This window comes from Spodoptera frugiperda, chromosome 31 (assembly GCF_023101765.2).
Source record: "Spodoptera frugiperda isolate SF20-4 chromosome 31, AGI-APGP_CSIRO_Sfru_2.0, whole genome shotgun sequence".
Classification (NCBI taxonomy): Eukaryota; Metazoa; Arthropoda; class Insecta; order Lepidoptera; family Noctuidae; genus Spodoptera; species Spodoptera frugiperda.
The window spans coordinates 2,551,555-2,577,135 of record NC_064242.1 but is presented as its reverse complement, the minus strand read 5'-3'; the positions used below and the strand labels follow the sequence as shown (position 1 = coordinate 2,577,135).

At 37.2% G+C, this 25,581-nt stretch overlaps 1 protein-coding gene and 1 long non-coding RNA gene across 3 annotated transcripts in view; both read left to right on the top strand.

Annotated features, from left to right (window-relative positions):
- LOC118282013 (serine proteinase stubble) overlaps window positions 1-25,581 on the top strand; it is a 160,875-nt gene that overhangs the window by 56,095 nt on the left and 79,199 nt on the right. The gene's annotated exons all lie outside the window — the stretch shown is intronic.
- Window positions 21,817-22,759, top strand: LOC126912920 (uncharacterized). The gene is made up of 2 exons (XR_007707514.1): window positions 21,817-21,985; window positions 22,422-22,759. It is a non-coding gene; the product is annotated as an uncharacterized LOC126912920 (long non-coding RNA).

Genomic DNA, 25,581 nt, shown 5'->3' with positions numbered 1-25,581 from the left:
CAAGACTATCTTTTTTAGAGACTATCTCGTGTCCATTCACACAATAAAAATCATCTTTTTTATAATACCTAATTAGTAACGCGCGCTAAAATCCATGTTATCAATCTATAATGTCATAAATATTTTTCTCACAACCGGCAATTTATAGCCCAATAAATTGGATGCAATTAACGTTGTATGAAAGTGCAAGTTCCATTCAATACATGACACATTTACTACTTAAACAAAAAACAAGACAATGAAAGAAAATAATTTATGAAGTCGTTAAGATGACAGACACTGAACACAATGTAACATTAATGTGACAAAAAACACACAACACACAACGTGTTCGTTCACCCGCTAAGTAATAGCACCTCGCGGCAAAACGGCTGAATAATGAATACACCCATTAAAAACATTTTTCACGAATAAAAATATCTAGACCATGGGCTAGAATTTATTGAAATCTCTCGAAATGCCCTGAATACTAGATGTTATCATGACACGAATGAATGTTACCATCCATTTACTAAGACGCACGACTGACCGCCATGTTTTAGCAATATAGAAACATTTTTTGATTAAAATCGATTCGTGACATACCATTGTAATACTTTCTCTGTATAATTTGAAAGTGTCAAAGTATTGACAATTAAAATAGATGAGAAAACGATCCGTATTGTGGACAATGATGATAATAAGTGGAACCGTGAAACAGCTTTTACTAAACAATAGATAAATAAACAAATAAGATCAGTCAGCCGTCACGGTCGGAAGACAAAGATGGAAGATTTGACTGCGAAGATTAAGAGTGAGATAGAAAAAACGTAAGAGATAGCCATTGGTGGCGGAAAGAATTTTCACTTGATTTCAATAATATTTCTTTGTGTGGCCGTCATATATCGGGAACGCAGTGTCTGATTTCTCTGTTTGCTAGTCACATTTCTAATGCGTGTGATTAAGGTCAATAGATCGCAATGCTGGTATGTTATAAACATTGTAATAGTTTTTATATGTGCGGAGATCAGATAAACGATGTTCGTATGAAGAAGGATTGTCATTGCTATGCAAGCCATTAAATACTTTGTAAGACTTGATGTAAGTAAGATGAGTAAGCTTATAAAGTTGGAGGCGAGACTGTACCAACAAGATGGTAAGTTTACTTAGGAGTTAAAGTGCATTTTGATGTGCCTTTTGCATAGTTTAGCGACCCGTCTTTGCTTTTTAAGCTATGTATTCCAAAATCTGTACTATCATCGTCAACTGCTTGGGTGTGCTCTAAATAAGGGAACTTAATCTCTCAACCAACCTGGTAGAAGATGATAGTTTTAAAGAAGAAGAAAGAGTTCTCCTGTCCAATCTCCATTAAAAGTGTAATTTCTATATGAGATGGGATTGACTGGATATTTCCATTTGAGACGATAAGAGGTGAAATATTACTGTCATAATTCACGACGTAGTTAGCGAACTTCTTCAGAAATTATTTGAAATAATCTTTACCTCTACAAGAAAGCAACAAAAAATACAAACAGCCAAATCGGTCGAGAGACCCTCGACTTAACTCAAATTTATTTATTCACTCAAATGTGTGTACCAACATTGAAAACAAACGAAAGTGAAAACCGATCAGTCATTGTAAACATCAATCAACGGACATAACAGAATGTATTTAAGCCACTTAAAAACAGGAAACATATACAAACAAACTACAATGCACAAATAACATGGCTAGACGACTTTACAACATTTGATCAATCACTTTCTAACATACGAAGAAGTGTAGGAGAGCCATGCTTCAGCACGAATGGGCCGGCTCGACCGGAGTGATACCACGGCCTCACAGAAAACCGACGTGAAACAACGCTTGCGTTGTGTGTTCCCAATTCCCCCATTCCAAATCTTCCCAATTCCGGATTACTGAACAACAACCCATAAATTTCTAACCGCCAAAAAGCACTTGTAACGCCTCTGGTGTTTCAAGTGTCCATGGGCGGCGGCGATTGCTTGCCATCAGGATCACCTGACGTCTGCTGGTTTATTACGTGTTTCATAAAAAAAACATACATACAAAAGAAAAATGGTGCAGAAACAAGTACTGGTAATCCTAAAATTGTAGTGAAAGTAAACGATCCCGTCGAACCTGTTTCATCGCACCCCGAAAACACAATAGTTGTAGAAGAAATCCTATGATCAAACAAACCCATCTACTTTCTAGCCCGAGTAGACGGTTCCGATGAAGATAGCTGCTATTATTCATTTTGCATGTGGATGTCGTGAAGTGTCATGATTGTGATCTATGACGGCTTGTGGTGCTATCTGATTTGCGCTCGTCAGTGTGTGAATATTGATCCAAAGCTTGGCCAATATTGGTCCCAACTTGTTGGTGATGGTGAAATGAGGAAAATTATTATTGTTGACCGAAAGTGCTTTGTGTGCGTTTTTTGTTACTTTGTCTATAATGTTTTGTCTGGTGTAGATAATTTGATTAAGTGTTAGGTTAATCTTATTGTCAGGTTTCGGAAGTGCTTTCTCGTTTTGATCTTTTGATCTTTAGTGATTAAATTTATTCTTCTAAATTTACTTTAAGTAAAAATCTGGACCACGTTCGCTTCGGAAAATAAGTTCCGATCACGATTTATCGTACGTGTTCCAGGACTAGTGTCTATATCTATCTAACTATAATATTAAATCAATATCCATTTAGATAGTTTTAGCGTAGCCACACGTGAAAGGCTGCCCCGCCATCTAGCGAAAAATCCCACGTATACCCATCGTACCGGATGGCGACGGAAGAGAGGGCCCGATGGATTTACGGTATACTCTAAATACGTCCCCGCAGTCTCCAGGCTGGCCTTAATGGTGTAGCTCTGCGGTGCGCGTGGGGGTCGCCTGTGAAACATTTCACACCATTCTCTCAGCAACTATTTACGAATGAAAACGAGAGCTAAGAAAAGGGTTCAACAATGCACTCCGTTAAAAGTGCACCTTTCCAACATGTATTGCACTCAAATCTCAATGCGGTCCATTGATCTGGAGACCGAGAACCCATTTCTTGTTTCTCTCGGAGGCGAGATCAGAGTCCGTCGGACGTATCATAATTACTACCCAGGCTTTTCCCTGGAGCACAATTTCGTTCCCCGTGCAGGCGTATGCCTATACGTCCAAGACGGCGTCTGTCCGGCGTCTCCGAAACTTTGATTTGAACACAGATAGAGAAAATCCTCTATGCCTGTGTCTACCGGTCGCAAGAAATTTGGAGATAAAAAAGCGCAACCTTGTGGAGACGGCAATGCGGCTCGGCAGAGGTACCCTTCGGCCCAGTTAACTGTTACTGGGGGACTTTATTCCCATCAAGGAGTGGCTGTTCCCATACCAGTGCACTGACCAACAGGGAAATGCGTAAGCTTGCGCTAACGCTTGGCCTGACCCAGCTGGTCATTGTAAACGACTCGCACATGCCAACTGCCTAGACCTTCTGCTGACAACTGATCCAATGCTACTCGGTGTCAGTATCTTCACCCTTAGCTCTGACCACTGTCTGGTGAAATCCGTATCCACGTACTCCCCACCGGATCCTTGTCCCAGAGGATCTCGGCGGATGTGGCGGTACAAGTCAGCAGATTGGGATGGGATGCGATCCTTTTTGCATCCTATCCTTGGCGGCCTGTCTGCTCTACTGAAGACCCGTCAGCTTGTGCGGATGCCATAACATTTGCGTCATCAATACTACATTCCATTCTCGGACACATCTTTCGGTGGGACTCGTCCATGGTTCGATGCCGACTGAAGTGCTGAAGCGCGAAAGCAAGCGGCATACTTGGCATGGGCGAATGCCAGGCGTCGTAGGGCTGACGACACTCTTCAGAGGAAGAGAGCCATAACCGGGCTGCCAAGTCATGCAAAAAGGCATTACGGATGGCCCGGTTCAACGCACATTGGCCGAATAGGGAACAAACTGGCTTACCCAGCTGTAAAGCATTCTGGTCCCTGGCCAAGGCGGTTGAATCGAACTTCTGCCGTCCTTCATCCCACCTCTCCTGGGGCCTAACGGGACGCTGGCACACAACGCGGTAGAGAAGGCAAACCTGTTTGCTTCTCTATTTGCGGAATCTTCACGTCTTGATACTGGTGGCGCTATACCTCCTTCAATACATAACGTATGCGAGACAAAATGTCGAAAATTCGCATCCGACAGAAGGAGGTGTATAAGACGTTGCGTTCTCGACGTGAACCCAGTGGCCCCGACGGAATCCCGGCCGTGGTTTTAAAAACCTGTGCGCCTGAGTTACTCCAATCAGGTGATACGCCTGTTTCGCTTTCCTTGGATGGTCAAGTGCCGGTTCATGGAAGCTGGCCAACGTGCATGTGCCCAAAAAATAGTCGTGCCGAAACAATTACCGACCAATCTCAGTCACGTCCATACTCTGTAAAGTATGTAGTGACTTAACAACATCTCCTGGCATACCTTGAAGGTAACGACCTTCAGCGATCAGCAGTATGGGTTTCGCCACAACCGAACTGGGGACCTTCTTGCGTACCACCCACATTTGGAGTTGAGGCCATAGAGAAGCACGGGGAGGCAATAGCGGTCTCAGATCGATATATCAAACCCTTTGACAGGGTACTTTCAGACAGCCGGCAAGCTTCCTGCACGGACTTCCCGCTGATCTGTGCAGATGGATTGCAGACTTCTGATTATCGGTCATTTAGTCATCGATGGCTGTCGTCTGAAGTTTGGTATCATGCCGGATCCCTCAGGGGTCAGTATTTCAGCAACGGCTTTTTGCTGCACATCAACGATTTAAGCCCGGTCTTTGGGTATGCAGATGACAGCACAGTTGTTGAATATGTGTCCGATCGCAACTAGCGGAACACAATCCATCTCTAAGAGAATCCATGGTCGAACGGTTGAACTTCCTTGAAGGCGGTCTCCGATTGGGGTGACGCCAACTTGGTCAGTTCAACGCTACCAAAACCCAGGCGTGTCTATTCTCTGCCAAACGGAGTCAATTTCCGCTGGCTCCTACTTTCCGAAATGTATCCGTTCCAATATCGGATCATCTAGAGCTTCTGGGCGTAACTCTATGCCAACGCTAAACTTCGGCTCTTATATAGAGTCGAAGGCGCATCTGGCTGGTAGGAAGTTGATCCTAAGGTGAGACGGTACTTCACACCGAAACAACTGCTGATTGTACCAAGCGCAGTTCGGTCAGTATGGAGTACTGTTCTCACCTTTGGGACGGCTCGGCTAAATGCCAGCTAGATGCGCTCGAACACATTGAAAGGCGTGCCAAGAAGCTCATCAACGATGATGCGCTTGTGGAGGCCCGGCTTCAAATTGAACTGGCGCAAGGTCGCAAGCCTTTCCGTTTTTTACCGGATACATTTCGGAGAGTGTGCGGGGAATTGCACAACTTGATTCCCCCTAGTTATCATCGTACAAGACAATCGGCGAGGCGTCACCGCTTCATGGTAGATATCCCACCCACTCGCACGAAGGGCTTCGCTTCAAGATTCCTTGTGCGAACTGCTAGGGAGTGGAACTCCTTGCCGGAGTCTGTGTTTCCTGATGGGTATATCCTGGGTTTCTTCAAGGCCCGAGTGAATAGGTTGCTTATGGGCAGACGTGCTCCACCGTAGGCCGCAATCACTTACCATCAGGTGAGATAGCGGTCAAACGTCGACCCATTAAATGTAAAAAAACCCATTCTTACGGTACGTGTGTTAAATCCATGTCGGTAGCAAGGTGCGCCGGCGTCGGCACATTTGCTTACTTATTGCGCATGCGCTATGACAGATAACAACCGCGCGATACAAACAGGCTACTGGAGTTATAACTAAGTTTTGACTCTTATTTTATTCTCTTTTTTAATGTGGTCACACGCATGTGTAATTTGAGGTTATATGTAAAAATAGACATGGGCCAATAAAATAAGTGGCTCACTCAAATAAGTTTGCTTGAGCTGAATTTTTTTATGACTAGGGGAACCCTTCTAAAAGCACATATGTATTTAATGAGAAAGACTAGAGTGTGCGATATCTACTTAATTAACCTGTAGTATACTGGAGTACCGATACTCCTGCTTTTCGAGGCGGAGCCCCGGTAATCCGCTAGGCAGTCCGCAGCTCCAGATCAATACACTAATAACTTAACAAGTAAAAAGTTAATGTTGGTTTTCTATCTTCCAACAAACTCTGGAATAAAAAAGAACAACCAAATTGCTTCGAATCAATTAACCTCATTTCGAAAAAAAGTCTTCAAAAATTATTTGCAGCGTTAATATTTGCTGTTTACATTATCTCCTAAAAGCGACATGGATTCCCTTTTCAGTGTGCAAACAGAAAAACACCATTAATTCTCTGTGGGTATGTATTTTCTTCATAACGAATATAATTTAGTGTCTTTTTCCCGATGGGGTGGGCAGAAGTGTAATTAAAGTATGAAACTAATGTTTTAATAGACAGTCACCTTATTAGATGGTCAATAAAATGACAATACTGGCAATTATTAATGGGGATAATAAAGGGTGCGAAGAAGATTCGCAGCTCGACTATGCGGTGTATCGATAGTAGGGTACCGTAGTATGGTAAGTCATCCATAGCACACATGCATAGCACGCATCTACAGCACGCGTCCATACGCATCTTTCCATATAAAAAAAATACATAATTTAGCTGAGTCCATTTCCACCAATGCTAAGCTATGAGTAGGTACCAGGTATGATTGGTGGAAGTCAAACGCATCTACAATACCGTAACATAGCACATTTCTGATACAAAAGCATCCTTAAAATATGTAGTGACTTTGCAAGTCCACGTCAATTTGTTTATTACATGTAATGCTAATGTTATGACATTTTGTCCACACAGTCACAGTTTCCCACACAAATCCCAAGTGGATTGAAAGTGGGACAACGTTATAAACATAATAATTGGATTAGCCTCATTCAAACTTCATTATAACTGTTCGGATGTCGCCCATTTTAAAATATTAAATGTCAAACGATGAAAACTCTATGGGTTACGACATTTATTTTTAAATATCGTGACGATGCCATCGATTTATGGTGCTGTGATGACATTTAGGTAATAAAGTAGTTTAGAAGTAAAAGTTAAAAGACATGCATATACAAAATTTTAACTTGTTAGTCTCACGAGTGTAAGCTTAAAAATGGCCTATTTTTACCTGACTGCGCCAGAAGGAGGGTTATGTTTTTTTCAGTTAATGATATTAGTCATAATGCCCCTCCTTTTTGGGAAGTCGGTTAATTATAATTACACTTTTCCATTTCATATTGTAAAATTTTGTATGCTTTCCAAAGCAAAAGATCTCTTCATGTATAGCAGCTGCATGCCATACAACCTCTAATGAACCCACACCCAAATGAATACTTTGACTTTGACTGTGACTCCGACTTTGACTTTGACCCAACTTTAGCCGAAAAAATAGTTAGGAAACGGATGATTTTGATACACTATCACAATATTAAATTATATTCATTAGCACTTTTCGAGAAACTCATGAACGAAACCTCTGCAACCAATTCCCTTTTTGAATACCTATGTACATACATATATACGAACCAACAGACATGAAACCCTCCTTTAATCAACCAACAGACAACAAGGTCTACCTTAATTAATTAATTATTTAAAGGAATTACTTTGCCTTCATTAAATTAACTCGATGTTGTGGTCAACGCAAATTGCGGGCTCTAATCAATCTCGTATAATTTGTGTTCAGTTTCTGTTTGTTGATTAACTGTTAATTAGATTATACTGTAAGTATTTGACTGGTGGTTCTGAGTCAAGAGTGATGGAGATTTCTTGGAAATTAATTATGTAAAATGAGACATAATATAACAGTAGACAAATATATTTTTTGAGAGGGACTATCATCCAATCACTTCTCAGTGAGAGTGTCAGATTCTTACTGACTAAAAACCTCCCCTTTCCTATTCCTGCTTTTCAGACCCCATGCTAGTAACTAAACTATTTTAAAATTCAACAAGACTTCAATAACTGTTTTTCAGACCAACAAAGGTACCTCCAGTGACCAGTAAACTGAATAGTAAGTAGATATAGGCAATTACAGGATGCAGATATTAACAAAGACTTGTCATTAAGTCTTTTTTGTAGTGGCAAAAATCGTCCAATGTCTTCTCCCGGAGTGTCAGACTCTTACTGACTAAAAACCACCCCGTTCCTACTCCTGCTTTTCGAGCCGGAGCCTCGGTAGCCCACTAGATGACTAGGCAGTCCGCAGCAATTATGACAAGTCTACCCACCGGTTTGGCAACATCGTTTAGGAAGGAAAAATCCAGTAATGAATCAGGACTTATCTTTAATAGAAAATCATATCAAAAGTTTTAATATGCAGTAAATATTATTAACGGAGGTGCTAGTCCTTTTCATTAGGTATTAATTAACTATAAAACTTGATTGAGTCGTGATATGGGCTTCTATGGTTTCTAACTACTATGTAGTTTAAATGAGTTACTGCGTTAACTAGTTAGTGATTACGTCGATGTGGTTCTGATTCCAATTATTAAAGCTTATTTTATATCGATTAAGTGTATCGTGCGCTGAATAGTTGTTTTTATGGTATAAGCCGGTAAACGAGCAGACGGATCACCTGATGGTAAGCAATTACCACCGCCCATGGACACCCGAAACACCAGAGGTGTTACAAATGCGTTGCCGGTACTTTTGGGGGTTAGGAATTTAAGGGTTGTTGAGGAATCCGGGATACCGGTAACCTCAATCACATAACGAAATACACAACCGGATTTGATATTGCTGGACAAAATGATAAGTCTGAAATGGTGCTAATATGCTTGTTGTGAGGGGTTTTAAAGTAATTGACAAAATAAGGATATTACTATTTACTTTCTCAGTCTTACAGCTTACAATATTTTGTGTTCTAGATCGTTCTGGAAAGAAATCGATGAAATTACACAAGATACCTTAACCATTAATCCTGATCCTGCAAAAATGAGCCCAATAGGGAATCACGCGAACATATCCCAAAGGAAATATCATTGAGTTGGAACAATTTATCTTAATTAAGGAGGATTTCTTTTATCTATACACGTTTTTATTCAGCTTCTATTGCGAAGCCGTAAATTATCGTGATACGGCCGTTGGTAATTTATTAATGTGCTCCTAACTTTATTTATGGTATAGCTTTGATGGTGTACAAGATATATGTATTATCTACTGACTAGATGTGGAGATCCTGGTGATACGAAGGAGAGAACTAAGAGTTAGTGGTCTTTGGTGGTGTGGGAGATGATGGGAGTCTCATAACTGCGCTTCAATAAGCTGTTTTCAGCGTTGAGTTATTTAAAAAAGTCTAAAGCCTATGACAATATACAAGTAATTTTTTTTAAAACGAATGTTCTCTTAAAAATGCCTGATAGCAAACTTTCAAATTCTGTTCATACTTTGCATATTATTTACCTATACATGTAAGTTACAGAAAGTTTGTTTCTTAAATTTAAAAGTAGGTACACTATTTTAGCTTTTCTGCCAAACATTTAAATATAAAATCTGTTGAATACAGGTTAAAACACAAAATCTCTTAAGCCGAACAAATAAAACCGCGACAAATACACTATTGACCTTTCTCAAAATCCACTTCAATGTGAGTGCTCAACAAATTTGTACAAACATCCACATCCATCATCATCCGTATACTAAGTAGAAATACTAGAAAAAATCCATTATATAGAATAGATGACTCATTTTTATTTCAATGTCCGTCTAGCAGATTATTTTAAAACATTAGACACGTATTTTTTATTTTCTTACATAAACAAATACTTTCAAAGATTGATTTGAAATATCGCGTGGCGTCACTTTTAGATACATTTTATACGTAGAAATGACGTAGTTACTCCCACTCCTAAACTGATTCGTTTTATTATCTTTTATGCCAGAATAATAAATTCGTGTCTATTTTTTCATGACACTAAATAGATTTTTAGTTTTTATACCCCGTCATTATCCCTATTATACAAAAGAAACAGTAACTTTAAAGAAAGATTAATTAGGTAGTATCTTGAGAAGTTTATAGACTGTGAGAAGGTAGGACATAAATTTTGCTTACCGGGCAAAACCACTACCATGAAATAAGGCAAAAACTTCATTTCCTCCTAGATATACGGCTATAAACTTCATGGCTATTTCCTTGGGTAGGCAGGAGTGCAGAGTAAGCATTTTATGAGTTGTTTATATACGTTTCATAGATATTTTTTTCTTATACTTATTTTGCCCCATACTAGGATTTCTTTCTGTGACGTGAAACAACAATTTGTGGATCACACTAAAAGTTGCTTCGTGCGAGAATCGAACCCGCTACACCTTGCGTAGCAGCCGCTTGCCCAGCTACCGCACCAATCGTTTTCCATAAGTTTCCGCATAGGTATAGTAACTATGTATTATTAGCAGTCACATGACGGCTTTACACCGACTTAAAGAATACGTTACAAATTATTACAAGATTATTCTGACAGGAGAATTTTCTATTTCTTATTACAAACATAACTTTAAAAATATTTTAATTACATTTGTAATGTGAAAGAAAGATAGACTACTAAAGAAATATTTTCGTAATTAGTAAGAATTATAATTGTTAATTATTATGTTTTTCGGCTTACCCACGTATTTGATGATTTAAAGAAGTCAACTAGTGTCAAGCATACTCAGTACCAGCGCGACAGTTTCCGCGTCGCCTTTAGCATGGTGTGAAACTGGTCAAGTTTCTCGTCAAATAATTACGTGGCTAAGCTGAAAAACATGATAATTAATTTAGTATGTCTCATGATAAAACAAATATAATTGTGTTTGACAATAAAAATCAATGATACTTCCCTGGAACAACAGACGAGATATAATAACTTATGGGTTTATATTGATACGACATAAATATTTTCGCTGACGCAACCGATGTCCTGCCATTCGCGGTAAGGGTTCCGAAGTTGTAAAGATATTTCGATTTACGACGGAAAGTTGTGGTTTTCAGAAATTTGGTAATAAAAGATGGTTTCGTGGAAGCAGTCTCGGTGTTACGATCGAACAATCGGAACATAAAACTTTGGACTTTCATGTCCCGAAAATGGGACGCGAGAGGCCGAAGATTGGATATGACGTTCCCATTAAAGCTACCGGCAGAATGTGCTGGAATTTTGATTAAAACGTGTTTAGACATTTTGTGACTGGTTTTAGGGTTGTTCTTTTGAATTTTTTTACGTGAACAAAATGTAGCTGATACGAGTTTACTGTTGCCATATTTATATGAATTTATTTTGCAATATTTTTCAGTTGTATGTATGTAAAAGCTTTGCGAGTTTTATGAGTGGATTTTAGTTATGGTTGTATGTATTACTTCATACGAAATGAAGTCAATATATTCAATAGATATAAAACTCATCCCTCCTACTCTTTCGTATAATAAAATACTATGAAGATATTTAGTTAATTTGTGTATTAGATAAAAATCACGGTTTACTCATGTAAGATTAATGGAGAAAAGTTCAACTATTTGCAAGTCACAGAACGACTCTTCATCATGAGCAGCTTTTGGGTTTCTCATTTACGTTAGTAAAGCGTGATTTTTAGTTAATTTAATATATCTCACGATAGTTACTACAAAAAATTTGGCTATTACCAAGCCAACTATTCCATGTTTTTTTATTATTTACTAATAATTGTTTTCTCTTTTTTCCAGGTAATGACCACAAAGTTCCCGTTGAGCGTCTGACACGTAATAAAATGCAGTAAAAGCGAATAAGTATAGTCGTTCTTTCCTCAGTGAAATGCAAAACAGTTTTAAGCACTTTCGTATAGGGTTATGGGCCTAATTGTGGCTCTATTTAACTGGATGGGGATTGTAAATCCATTTCCAACGTTTTATGGGTTGATTTTAATGATGTGTTGATAGATAGTCTTCCTAGCTAGACGGATGGAATTTAAACGGTAGTTGAATGTGTGTATAGAATATTTTTTTTTAACCAAATTTATTTCGTCATCGTCATCAACAGCCTATAAGTGGCCACTGCTAACCAGAGGCCTCTTCTCACACGGAGAAGATTTGACCATTATTCACCACGCTTGCTCAATGCGGGTTGGCGATTTCAAACTTATTAATGAGAAATTAGCAGCCCAGATTTCTCCACGATATTTTTCTTCACCGTTTGTCAATGGTGTCTAAATAATCTTACAAAGAAAATAAAATTCGGTAAAAGTAATATTGGTACTTGTCGTTGGTAGGTTTCGAAACCGCATTCTCATGAATGAGAAGCGCGCTTTTAAACACTACAGCGCTACTTACAATAACCTACCAGTAACATAGGATTTGGGAGGTATTCAACAGAAACGCTTCAGTTAAGTAGATAGTAAAATATAAAGAACAATAACAAATGTCATGAAACAATTTTATGTTTCATATAATTTTATTTTTGTTGTTTTATTACACGGCAATAGTGAGTTAAAGGCTTTAAAAATGGTGTAAAACAAGTATTTACATATTTTATTGCACGATTTTATTTAAAACAGTTCAACAATTTTTATACAGCGAATATTAATTAATATATCTTTGTTTAAATAAAAAGAAAGGGAAGCGCCTTTAATATTCTATGCCGCTTTCATTATTAGCCCTTCGTTTGTTTGGAACGTGGATCAAGGCGAGAAACAATGTGTTTTCTATTGTTGTCGTATATACGGCATACGATAGGTTCAGTGAGTTAATATACCTAAAACCTTCTCTAAGTCTGAAAAATTCTACCCAAAAAACCGCATCAAAATCAATTCAACTAAACACGAGATAATCGCGTATAAACATACCTACATACATGCTTACAGGTCAAACTGAAAACCTCCTTCCTTGAATTCGAAAAAAATGCCATTTAAGAGAATTATATTTGTCATGTATTTGCAAAATAACCATATGCAATACAACAGACACACAAATTGTATTATCCATTCCCTTTTTAAACCTCATCACATCGCTCTCGCTTTCCTTAAAACCAAAGCCTCCAATGCTAATACGAGGCACATTTACGAGTCCCATTCCATTTATATGTTAATTTATTTAAAGGTTCCGTGTTACGAATTATATTAGAATCATATAAGTAAGCTTTTTGTATATTTAGATCTGTGTAATGGGTAATCGATTCAAATTGGTATAACGATCGCTCGATGGCGACGTGAATGTTTATTCGATTTTATGTGTATTCGGAAAATCGTTTCGCTTTGCGTGAGGCGCGTGTTACCGTTTTGTTAGGTGGTTGAATTTATTACGTTATGCTTCTGTGTTGGTTTTTGTGGGGAAGGAAATTATGAGTGACTCGTATTTTTAATGCTACATGGTTGAGTTTTTGCATATTTGGAAGTGAATTACGAGATTGTTCAGATTTGGACCAGTTTAGTTATCTTGCAGTTTTAGAATTGGGCAATGATTCTAGAATAATATCTGTACCCTTAGTACGAGTTTTACTTTACGTTGAACGTGATCAAAACGGGAGCGCGTTCAGTGCTCTGATAGTTTTGTTCATTGGACCTAGCCAATCAGAGAGCCGAACGCGCTTTCGTTTCGATCTCGTTAAACGTAAAATAAACTCGTACTAAGCTCTCTAGAGTTTATCAGTTGATAAGTAAATGTGCAGTTTACTACATTAATGATTATATTATTATATTGTTTTGAAAACACTTGCTAAGGACTGGGTTAAGTAACCATTTAATAACTCTGAGAGCGGCGGTAAGACCAATAACAAGTGAAATAGGAATATACGGTACTGTTAGTTCCTATATCACTTTTACTATTTCGGCAATTAATACGAAATATACTTTATTTTGCATTAAATACGGCAGAAAATATCTAAAACAAATATCACACATTCCTCCACATAATTCAAAATGCTCTTCTTAAAATACGTGATTGAAATCGCGAACGCTACCCAAGACGTTTTCGTATCAACATTCAACAAACGGGGTATTATTGGCCAAGTTCGCTCGGAGTGCCCCAGGGTTCAATATTAGGTCCAACATATATTCGATAGTCTAGCTACATTTATTTGTGAGAGTGGAATTTAGGGTTGGGCTGAGAATGTAAAGGTAATTAGGTTCGATATGATTTAAAGTATTTATCTAAATTTTGTAGAGGATTGTAATTGGTTTCATAAGGTTTTGGAAGGTTGGTAATTTTGCTTCGGAAATTAATTTATCGAAATAGTGTTGTGTTATGCTAAAATGGAAGGTAGTTAAAAATTATAGTTAATTTGTATGGGGGTGAAGTCGCGGGTAGAAATCTAGTCACACTAATATTTCAATGTGAAAGTTGACTTGTTTGGATGTTTGTCCGTCAATCACGATGAATCTTCTGAACTTATCCCGCGAGAATGCAAGTGAAACCGCTGCATGAAGCTAGTTAAGAAATTAATACGAAAAATGTCACAGAAAATATAAAAGATACCCTTTAATCCTTTTAACCCAAGCACATTTCATTTCCAACATCGAATGCATTCTAAGAGCTCCCACCCTGCACACCATAAAACCAAAAAGAGCGTAAAGATAAAAGATAAAGTTCATTACTATGGCAACACTGTAACAGTGTAAGTAAGCTTTTATATCAATGTTGCCATAAAATTTCATGAGACCACTAGTCTAGATTAGTTCGTAACATTGTCTTTAGTCTAGTTTTACTATGCTATTTTTACTTCTATGGGTTTGTATGGTAATTGAATGAGGGTAATGATATTTTAAGTTCGTAATTAGCTAAGTTAACTAGAGGTTTAGAGGTTATCTGGTCGTTTAAAAGTATATATTAGAGATACAGTGTTTTCTTATGGTCGACTACCATACAATGTTTAAAGCATTAAATATATTTTGGTTCGTGTTCGATCGAGCCATGAAGTTTCAGATGCTATTCTCATTGGTGTTATTGAAATTTTTATTTTCGGTTTTTTTATTATTATATATAGGATTACGAAAGACGAGTGTAAGATTCGTAGCAATTGGCGTTCCATTGCCTCTGCCTACCCCTATGGCAGGCAGGTGTGAGGTTATGTATGTATAATTACACCAGATTTACTTTTTATCTTCATCTTCCATGATTAAAAGACGTCATGTAAAGTAATTAAAATCATAATACACACATATATTCAGTAAATCTCTAGTAACTTGGAAAATCTTTGAAAAGCCACACTTGTACTTGAACTAACTAAACCAACATACAACTCATTCATAAGTATAGAAGCAGCGTATAACATTATAATTGCATATGAATATCACTTTTACTGTTAAGAAACTCGGCACTTAAACAATATTTACTGGGAGCCACTCAAAACGGTTTGAATGGGAAAGCTAGTGATGGCCACACACTCTCCCGCTGTAATAAGCATGTTGAGGTGTGTTTACATTGGTCGAGTAATATTGCATCTGATTTTTTTTATGGTATAAGCCAGTAAATGAGCTGACGGATCACCTGATGGTAAGCAATCGTCGCCGCCCATGGACACCCGAAACACCAGAGGCGCTACAAGTGCATTGCCGGCCTTTTGGGGGTTAGGAATTTAAGGGTTAAATCGTAGGATTTCTGTAAAGCCTCCTAGGAATCACTCCGGGCGAGCTGACCCATTTGGGCCTCTGCATAACTCTCACTCACACTACGCATAAATGCTGTTTTATTAAGTTTAGAGTAAGGGTTATGTCGCATTTTTCCCTGTGTTAACTATTCGGGTCTATTTAGAGTATTATTCCGGTCGAGCTGCGACACTTATATTTTTTTCTTAAATACGCATTAAAACTATCAACTACTACTACTACATAAACGTAATTCTTGTATGCTGAGATAATATAGAGCAAGTGACATTACATACTTACTAATGTCATGTCGTTGTTCCAAGTCGCAGAAAGTACTCGAGTGCATGTGAACGCGCCTTCAACAAGCCCAGTAGGGCTACCTAACTAGGACACTGGCCGACGAAAGATTTTAATCTAGTCCGCAATCTCGGGCTAAACGCCAATTTATGCGGTTCTGGATAATAAACAAGTTTATGACGATTTTCTGGTCGTTCTAAGGCCTATTAAAAATACCTTTTCACACTATTATAGTTGTCATTGCAAGCGTTTATGAATGCACTTGATCTTTGTATGTATGTTTGACTGGTTTTATGATATTTTTAACACGTAGTAAGAATATGATGTAAGTTTTAATTGGAAATGTTTGTTTGCTTCGTCATGTGTTCTGGTTATCTGGTGTTTTACTTATATTTACACAAAAAAACTGCCTTGTTGGTCGAGTGGTCGCAAGTGCGACTGGACATGAGGTCTCGGGTTCAATTCCCGGATCAGGCAAAGTATTGCAGGGCCTTTCCAAGTTTTTCGCACCTCCGCATACCTTCGGGGATAAAAGGGGTAAAGTTGATTTTACTCAAAAAACTAGAGATTTTGACTAAATCTATACTATCATTAACGAAGTTACAGTTCAATGTCACTGCCGCGTTAAAGTGTAAACACTAGCAACATATCAGTGACGTAGAGGTCGCCACTGCGTTTTATAGTCCACCGCTCTACATGTAAGCCACGAGGGACTCGTTATGTTCCCAATCGTTGTTCCGTGTGACAACACGCTATTCGCATGTTATTTGTTTGTAGGCTGTAGTCTATTTGCTGCAGTGTTTATTTATGTTTTTGTTTATTTGCTCAAGGTCATATGTGGTGTTGCAGTTGTTTTGAAAATAGGTATGGTAGAGTATGTCTTTTATAAGGTCAGCTTATGACTTTTCTTGTCTTGGGCGAGGCGTAAAGGAGTATCAGACTCTTACTGACTAAAATCCACCCCGTTCATACCTTTACTTTTTGAGTTTGACCTACGTGGCTATCGACGTGTTATTCCACGTCTTTGATTGTGGCTTCTTAAATAAAAAATTCTGGTCATTCCTGACCAATTGAAAGACCAATCCCCAATACAAACCATTCTACTAACGACGCACTACAATTATAAATATTAAATTAAATAAAAATTCTGTATAAACAACAAATTTAGTTCTACATACATACATTTTCCTCTCGATTTAGCATCTAGTTTAGTTGAAGATTGGTTGCCAACCGGTCTTATACCAGGGCGTGGTTCGAAATAAACTATCCGAAGAGATACACGATATTTATAAGGATCATAAGTTAAATGAGTGCCGTTTGATTCATTGGTAATGCTACGGAGGAAATGTTGCTTTTATGAGAGCAGTTACCCTTATGTATGTGCTTAGTTGATATTTATATGTCCTTCGGTAAATATGACTTTATAAACCATGTTTATGTTCTATCCTGTACGATAAATTAATCGGGTTCTTGGTTGAAAGTTGTAGAGAGTGATGTTATTTTAATTATTTTTAGTAGTATATCAGTTTATTTTTGTTCCAAAGGTAGAGAAACCTCAGTAGGACTGATACCCGACCCGGAGTTGCGATCTACCTTTTTTTTTTTTGAGGGTGGAAAATCATCCAATTACTTCTCCCGCCTTGGGCGAGGCGAGAGGGAGTGTCAGACTCTTACTGACTAAAAACCACCCCGTTCCTTCTCCTGCTTTTCGAGCCGGAGCTCCGGTAAACCCGCTGGGTAGTCCGCAGCTCCGGATCAGGCATCAGCCCTACTGGGCCCCATCTGTGGTGGTCTGATGGCTCTTTGAGGCGCGCGCAAAACGCGACGCGCCGCACACACGGGTCTGGTTGCGATCTACCTAGCAGGTTTACCGGTTCAAAGAGGAGGAGTAGGAACGGGGTGGTTTTTAGTCAGTAAGCGTCTGAGATTCCCTCTGGCCTCGCCCAAAGCGGGTCAACGCCCCTGAAAAGGAAGGGAAGGGACACACATCTCTTCTCGAACAAGAAAAGAATGAGCAAGAAAATTTCATTTAATAATACTTTTTGACAATTCTTAAATTCACTCTCTTCTGTAGTACTTAGCTCCTTTGCCAACCGTGTAATCTACAATCTGACCTGCTAAAGGGTTAAATTAATATAATTTTGAATTAATCCATTACACAACACATACGTGAATGATATTTTTATCTACCCATATCTCGTTGCTATGTAGGTACGTTTCGAAGGATCAAAAGCATTGTAAATGCTTTGATGTTTAAACCAGGATATTTACTCATAAAAAGTAAAATGGTTATGTTGTAATCATGTTTGATGTTGAAATTTAAAGGATTTTCATATATTAACACACGATTTTTATGCGTAATCATAACTGAATATTCACTCAATTTCTTATAGTGGTTTTTATGTAATAATCGTTTTTGTGGAGAGGGTCGTGCGTGGTCATTCGAAATAAAATCGCAGGCAGGTGACGCGATTGACACTCGCACGCCTGGACGTTTGAGCATTAATCACCACGCTTGCTTAATGCGGGTTAGCAATTTCAAACTTATAAATAGAAATTATAAGCCCAGGTTTCTTCACGATGTTTTCCTTCACCGTTGGTGTATAAATAATCTTGTTTGAGTTTAAGTTGACATTTGAGTGGGTATTGTATATTTCGTAAGTTTTTTTCAAACTGAAAATAATAAATAAGTAACTTCATAACCACTACGATTGAAATAATAATTTATTATTTCAGTTCTGTATCTAACTTCAAACAATTAGTTTGTGGTCTTTATGAATTGATTATAATACCAATTAGAAAATGTTTTTCAAAGTTCGCATTCTCGACAACTCAAAACTAAATTCCTTGAGATTTTACTAAATATGCCAAGTTTCTATAAGATCGAACGGTTCAAACTAACTATGTTTTATTAGGTCAATTTAAACTTAAAGATAAGTTCGAGTTTCGAACTTCAGTTCCCAATAACTGTTACGAACGGCAGAAAGTTTAGCAAGTTGTTAAAAGTTAAACCATACGAACCTTGAAGAAATATTTCATTGAATTTTAGGTTTTGTTGGCTTGTTAAAACATTCTTCGTGATATTTTCTTTTCATCACAATTTATATCATTTTGTTATTTTTGAAAAGAGCACGTAGATTCTGTAAATCTCCAAAATATTGATTGGTGTAAGTAGAGAAATCTGGAGACTGGGATCGCAATTAACTCTGGCGACTGGGACAGTGGTCCCAGTTGTGAAGTTAAATACTAAAGTTGTACATTGAAACCTTAAAAATGTAATGTGCTTGTATGAACAAAATCCAATAGATACATAAAAAATCTCTGAAAAGAAACAAGAATTAGAGACGAACTGAGATTTTCAAGAAATAAGTGGAAAAAGTACATTCGTCCTTGTTTTGTAACTCAATTTCTGTTTTAGCGAAGTTGGATGTTATCAGTGTGCGCCTAGAATTTATTATGTGATTTATTTTTTTCTATATATTTTTTTGCTTCTATCAATTCTATTTAGCTATTGAGAGAGTTTCAAGATTGCTCACGTACAAGATGATCAATGAGACGTAATGGAAGTCACTTTATTGGTTTTCTTCTCATGAAAAGGTAATTTGGAGTAAAAATACTTTTATAGACAGTTTTAGTTTGAGATTTTCAGAAAATTCTGTAGAAATCCACGCTATTTTTCCTCGAATTTTATTAGAAGCACAAATACTAAATTATTTATTATTTTATCGGCTTACTCACGTAACTGTTTGACGAGGAACTCGACTAGTTTCAAGCAAATATGTCAATATTCCTACTCAGTTACAAACTCTCTCTCAATTTTCAACGAAATACCTATCAACCACGAAACAAATGTTGAGAAAACCCGTCTACCATACCCATACCACACATCGAACAATAATTCTTTACGCGATTTCCAATGAGCGCATACTCGCAACGTTTTCACTTAACAAGAGAACCGGACAGTAACTCACATACCCGTATGTTACCACTGCAACTGCAACTAAACATACTGACCCATATTATTATGGTAGAACTAGGAAGCCGAGTGCAAGAATCGATACTGAGCGCATCGATTGTTTTTTTGAGTAATCGATTAGATAATTATAAGGTATAATTATATTTTTATATAATATTTTTTTCTTTCATAAGGCTTATTAACATGTTTTTATGTTACCACTTCAACTGCAACTAAACATTCCTACTCATTTTATGTTAAACTTACGAAACCAAGAAAAATAATCGATACTGAGCGCATCGATAATTTTTTTAGTAATCGATTTGACATTGTGTATAGGTAAATAAAATATTTATTTCATTGCGTAAAGGTATAATTATGTTCTCTTAGTTTTAATATTAACAGGGTGACCCCTGATTTTTCCAACTTTATGTTGACGTACATTTTAAAGCAGTTGCCACAATGGAATCGATTCTAAATCGATACGTTTCATATGACAATAAATCGATTCCACTAACATCGATAAGTATGTTTCGGCACTCCTCTAAGTAAAACTAGTTCATTTCTTCACTGATATGGAACGTATTAAATGGAAATTATGGCATAAGAACATTTCTTCGCAAATTGTTCTACTGCAATGGAATAAGGGTCATTATTCTGCTAAATGTGGTATATGGTAAGACCACTTACTACAGACTAGTACGTACATCGAACTACCCTTAGATATTTAATCAACTTGCAACTTTATAACAGAACTAATAAGGTTAAAATTTGCTTAAAGACTTTGTATAGATTGGTGTATGTTGATGTGCTGTACATATATGGAAGTTGAAAGATATTGGTTGTATTAATGATGTCGTTAAGATGAGTAATTCGATATGGGAATGTAATTATGACCATTTTTGCTTGACACTCGGTTGAAAAAGCAGTTTAATGCATTTTACGCATTGGTGTAAGTATGCTGGAAACTTATATTGAAGAGATCGATCTTACTGTTGATTGGTTACTTTTAAGATTTCTCAATGAGACAGTTTACAGGAGAGCAATGTGTTGTCGGTCGACACGAATAAGCCGGTTTAACCTGAAGGCCTAGTAACAGCTTGTTATACATTTCAAGTGATCGAAATGTAACTGCGATTATCCATCTGATTGGTTGGTTCATTGGGGCAGCGAGGTCAATCAGATCGCCGAACGCGGTAACATTTCAACTTCTGTAAACGTAAAACAATCTCGTATTAAGCATTCTAACTGATGAGGCATCACGAAAAAAAAATCAACCCTTGCGTTAATTTCCTTTTATGAAAGGAAGTTACTAAATATTAGATTTTTTTTTTTTATATCAGAATTCGACTTAATAGCCACTAACCACTAAGTCTTGATTGAAAATCAATCAAGTATGATAACATCCCCATAATAAAACGAGCACACAAGAACACCTATCATTATTCCCATACATAAAGCCACGAGCATATTCCTAAACCTTGGACATAATTCCGTGGGCCAATTAACTACAAAATATACCTTCCTAACTTACGTATTATGTCTAAACTTCAAGTGAATGCGGAGCACCTGTCTCATATCAGTAGGTAACGTGGAACCCACATATTTTCTCCAAAGGTCGACGAGGGCAGACGGACAGTCCTATATCGTGAGCAAAAGTGCTCTACTTATTAAATATTAAATAAAATATATAAGTAAAGTTGTGGGGAAATATTTTTCAGAGGTACTTAAGTAAGTCTTCATCGGCAATGTTATAAGTCAAAACATAATGATTAATGAGCTATACAAGTATTGAAATGGAGTTTACCTGTAATTCATATTCTACAGGAATACTAGAATGTCTAAGGTCTTTTGAAAATAAGTATTGCAAGTAAGTTTATAGGCCACGGTTACTACTTACCATCAAGTGGGCCACGTGGTATAAAAAATATCGAAACATTATTTAAAATGCATGCTAATTCAGAAAAACAAAGAGTGAAAGCTAGCAATATTAATATTATAAGTAGTAGGGGAAAGTGGGGTAAACGCGAACGCGGGGTAAACCCGAACCCAATAGTTTTAATATGTTAGAAAGATATAGCCGTATATCACTCGCCGGTAACTCAAAGATCACGCCACCACCAGCGCCAGTCAACGACACGGGAGACGCGGACGCACGTACTTTTCAAGGTATGTCAATTTTAATATTTTCAATGTTTTCGATGTAATTTTTTGATAAATTGAACTTGGTGTAGCTTTATTTCTATTGAGAATAGTTATTTAACTTTTACATAGTGGGAAACTTACATACTAAACCATTCAAATGACAGTGACGCATTTGGTAAAAGTTTTATAACTTAAAATATTTTTTCCATTTTATTTTTTTCGACCCGGACATGCAGCGTTCGCCTTTACCCCAAAGGCGAACGCTGCATGTCGGGTAATCTCGAACGTTCGGCATTGCTCCTCTCTCCTTTTTTTGTTAGTTCCCTGTTCATATTTTTTTTCCAACTAGCCACTGGCAAATAGGGTATAGTGTTTTCCAGTCTATGTTGATTTCTTTGTGGCACTAAATTATGTTGTTAGGTGATTTTGATAATGCTAAACATCAAATAAATTGTTTCAGATGCCCCGTAATTATAAAAGAAAAACTGAAACTAAATGCAGTTTAGAGGATCTCAAAAAGGCTATAGTCGATGTTCAAACCAAGAAACTCAGCATTGGCAGAGCAGTAAATACTTATGTTCCAAAAACTACAATTTACCTTAGTAATGTTAGTACGTGATTACCCCACTTGGTGTTCGGCTTTACCCGACATCAGTTGGGTAAAGCCGAACACTAAGGGTTTTGTTTTTCGTTCATTTTGTTATATTTTATTAAAAAAAATAATGATGTTGATTAGTAATACGTTAGCTAGATAAGTAAAGTTTATAATTCAATAATTAAAGAAACTCTGTGATTTGATTCCACTGTTTTATTTATATTTTCCCTTAGGTGTTCGTGTTTCCCCCACTTTCCCCTATATAATATATTAACCACTTTAACGTCATAGATTCAAACCTAATTCATAATTATCACAAGTATGTTTGTTACACTTCTTTCGCTTACCTACATATAAACATAACATTCTCTAATACCAAAACAAAATACCCTCAAACAAATCTCGTTCCTACATTTCTTGCATCCAAAAACCCAACTCGATTTAAACTTCAAATGGAAAAGTGCAAATGTTTTACCGTACCGAATGTAGGTCACTTCTATTTGATTCCCAGTTCACACATTCTCGCGACAAGCCAATGTGTTATAGGACAGACAGATATTCGGTTTTTATTTGTTTTATGTGAACGGGGAAAACTATTTTCGGTTCGGTGAAGAAATATTTATTTTGAACGAAGCGACGTTATTGTGTCGATGTTTTTAACATGTTTTTTGTTTAAAGGCTGTGTATTTTTTAAATGTAACAGACTATAATTGTCTCTCTGCTTCACCCTAAGGTTGACTGTTAGAGAATGCCAAATTGGACTTAGAGTCATTAAGTTATTATACAAAGGTGTTGTATAATGTACCCTGTAAAGTAAAAATAATAATTGGACGAAGAAGAGATGGTAAGTGATACAAATACCAATACCAATAGAAGAGTCTGAAGTACATTACTGGCCTTTTAAGAATTCAAATCATAGTTTTTAATACATAGTTATCGTCTTAGTAATGCTTTTTATTTATCTTTTGTAGAGATTGTCAGAGCAAGTGCAAATAATAGTTCCGTTTCTATCTCAGGGTTTAGCAATATATTTGACATTTTCCATTTCCGCATTTTAGCTTACAGTGAGTACGGAGCTCGGAATTTTCTCCGATGTCTGTATCTGTTGTAAAGTTATTTTCAGTCTTGTCGATTTCGGAAATTTCAGTATCTACCGCGGAGTTAATTTTAAGCCTTATTTTTGCTTGGTTTTTTCGGTTTTTCGTAAAATTCTCAGTAGTAGCAAGGAGTCTGAAATTGTGCCCAGTATATGGCAATAGGCTCACCCCCATAACATGGGACTTATAGCACAAATGGTGAAAAGTGGGTGTATATTGTGTAGCGGCATTAAGTATGTGTCGTAATGTGCACCTCTGCATGCACCTTCGGGGATAAAAAGCGTGAAGTTGCCTTATTTTTGCTTTATAGGTGTAATTTTTTAATGAAAATAGATTCATTAATTGTTTTCAAAATTCTAATTTTATGGCAAATGTAAATAAGGAAACCCCATCCCCGATTCCCGAACATAAATTCCTAACTCCCAAAAACCCTTGCCGGCAACGCACTTGTAACTCCTTTGGTGTTTCAAGTGTCCATGGGCGGCGGCGATTGCTTACCATCAGGTAATACGTCTGCTCGCTCTTAAAAAAAAAAAAAAAAAAAAAAAAAAAAAAAAAAAAAAAAAAAAAAATTATACAACAGCACATTATACAGCTTGGAATGAGCACCCAGGGTCCACTAAAGAGGGTTTATGGCCATCAATCTAGTTTTTATTTAATTATTTGTAGAGGTCTTGTTTATATTTGTGTGGGGGAAAACTCCTATTTATTTGCAGGCTTTTGGTATGAAAAAGTAAATTTGCACAATTTTAGGAGTACATACTGATAGGAGAATAATAATATGCAAAATGGCATAAAATAGGGACGACCTTAATTTTTTTTTCAAAGTAAGTTGGAGTATATTTTTAGCATGTATTGTGTAAACTTTGGAAGTTTTTCTAGACCCGCTGATATTTTTCTTAAAGGATCTGAAAAGGGTACAAAAGCTTCATAAGGAGCGAAGGATCAGAAGACGGTCAGATATCTGTACAAAAGCAATATTTGTTGCCATATTTTGTGTATAATGTGACTTTCATCTCCGTTTTTAAGAAAACATATAACATGAGGAGTTTTATTTTGGATGTCTTCCACGATGGCTGAGGCGTGAGGAGGTTCGTTCCCTCATGCGACCGACGTCTTTATTACCTAGCATGACAGCTTGGTAGAAGGAGGAGAATGAGGCATCCCAATGCCCTTGCTTGTGCTGTTTTTTTACATTATGCCTTTTTCTTATGCTTTGTTGCTCTTATGAGCACACATTATAAAAACCAATTTACCAACCTCCACTTTACAACCGCCAGAATTTACCAACATATCTATTTTTATCGAAACACGCTAACCACGTAAATGCTTTCTCAAAACAAAAACATGAGTACCCATTATACCGATAGTTGCTTACAAGTAAAAGGCTCGCCTTTAACTGCCAACACTCAGAGAGTGAATTTCAATGTTACATGCAAATTGTATAATAGTCAGTAATAGTGGGTTAAGCGCCCTATCTCGAAGGCTCATTAAATAATCTTGTTTCTATAGTGTAGTCAGTAGTACAGTAGTACGATATGGTAGTGGGTCAACTAATTATAGTATTAAATGGAATTAAATTGTAATGTAGATGTCTAGTGGATTCTGGAAATGATAAGCTGAGGTACCAGGATGTCAGCCCATTTTTGGACGTGACAAATAAAAGATGATTGCAATGCTTAGTGAATTACTCGTGATTCTGTGATTGTATCCCACCTTATTTTAATTTATTTTAAATGCAATACTTAGGTAGTGCAGGGACCCAATTATCCACATTCGCAGTCTTAATACCCCAATTACCCCCCATCCGAATCGTCCCAATTACTGATTCCCCAACAACCCTTAAACTCTTAACCCCCAAAAGGCCGGCAACGCACTTGTAACGCCTCTGGTGTTTCGGCTGTCCTTCAAGTGATCCGTCTGCTCGT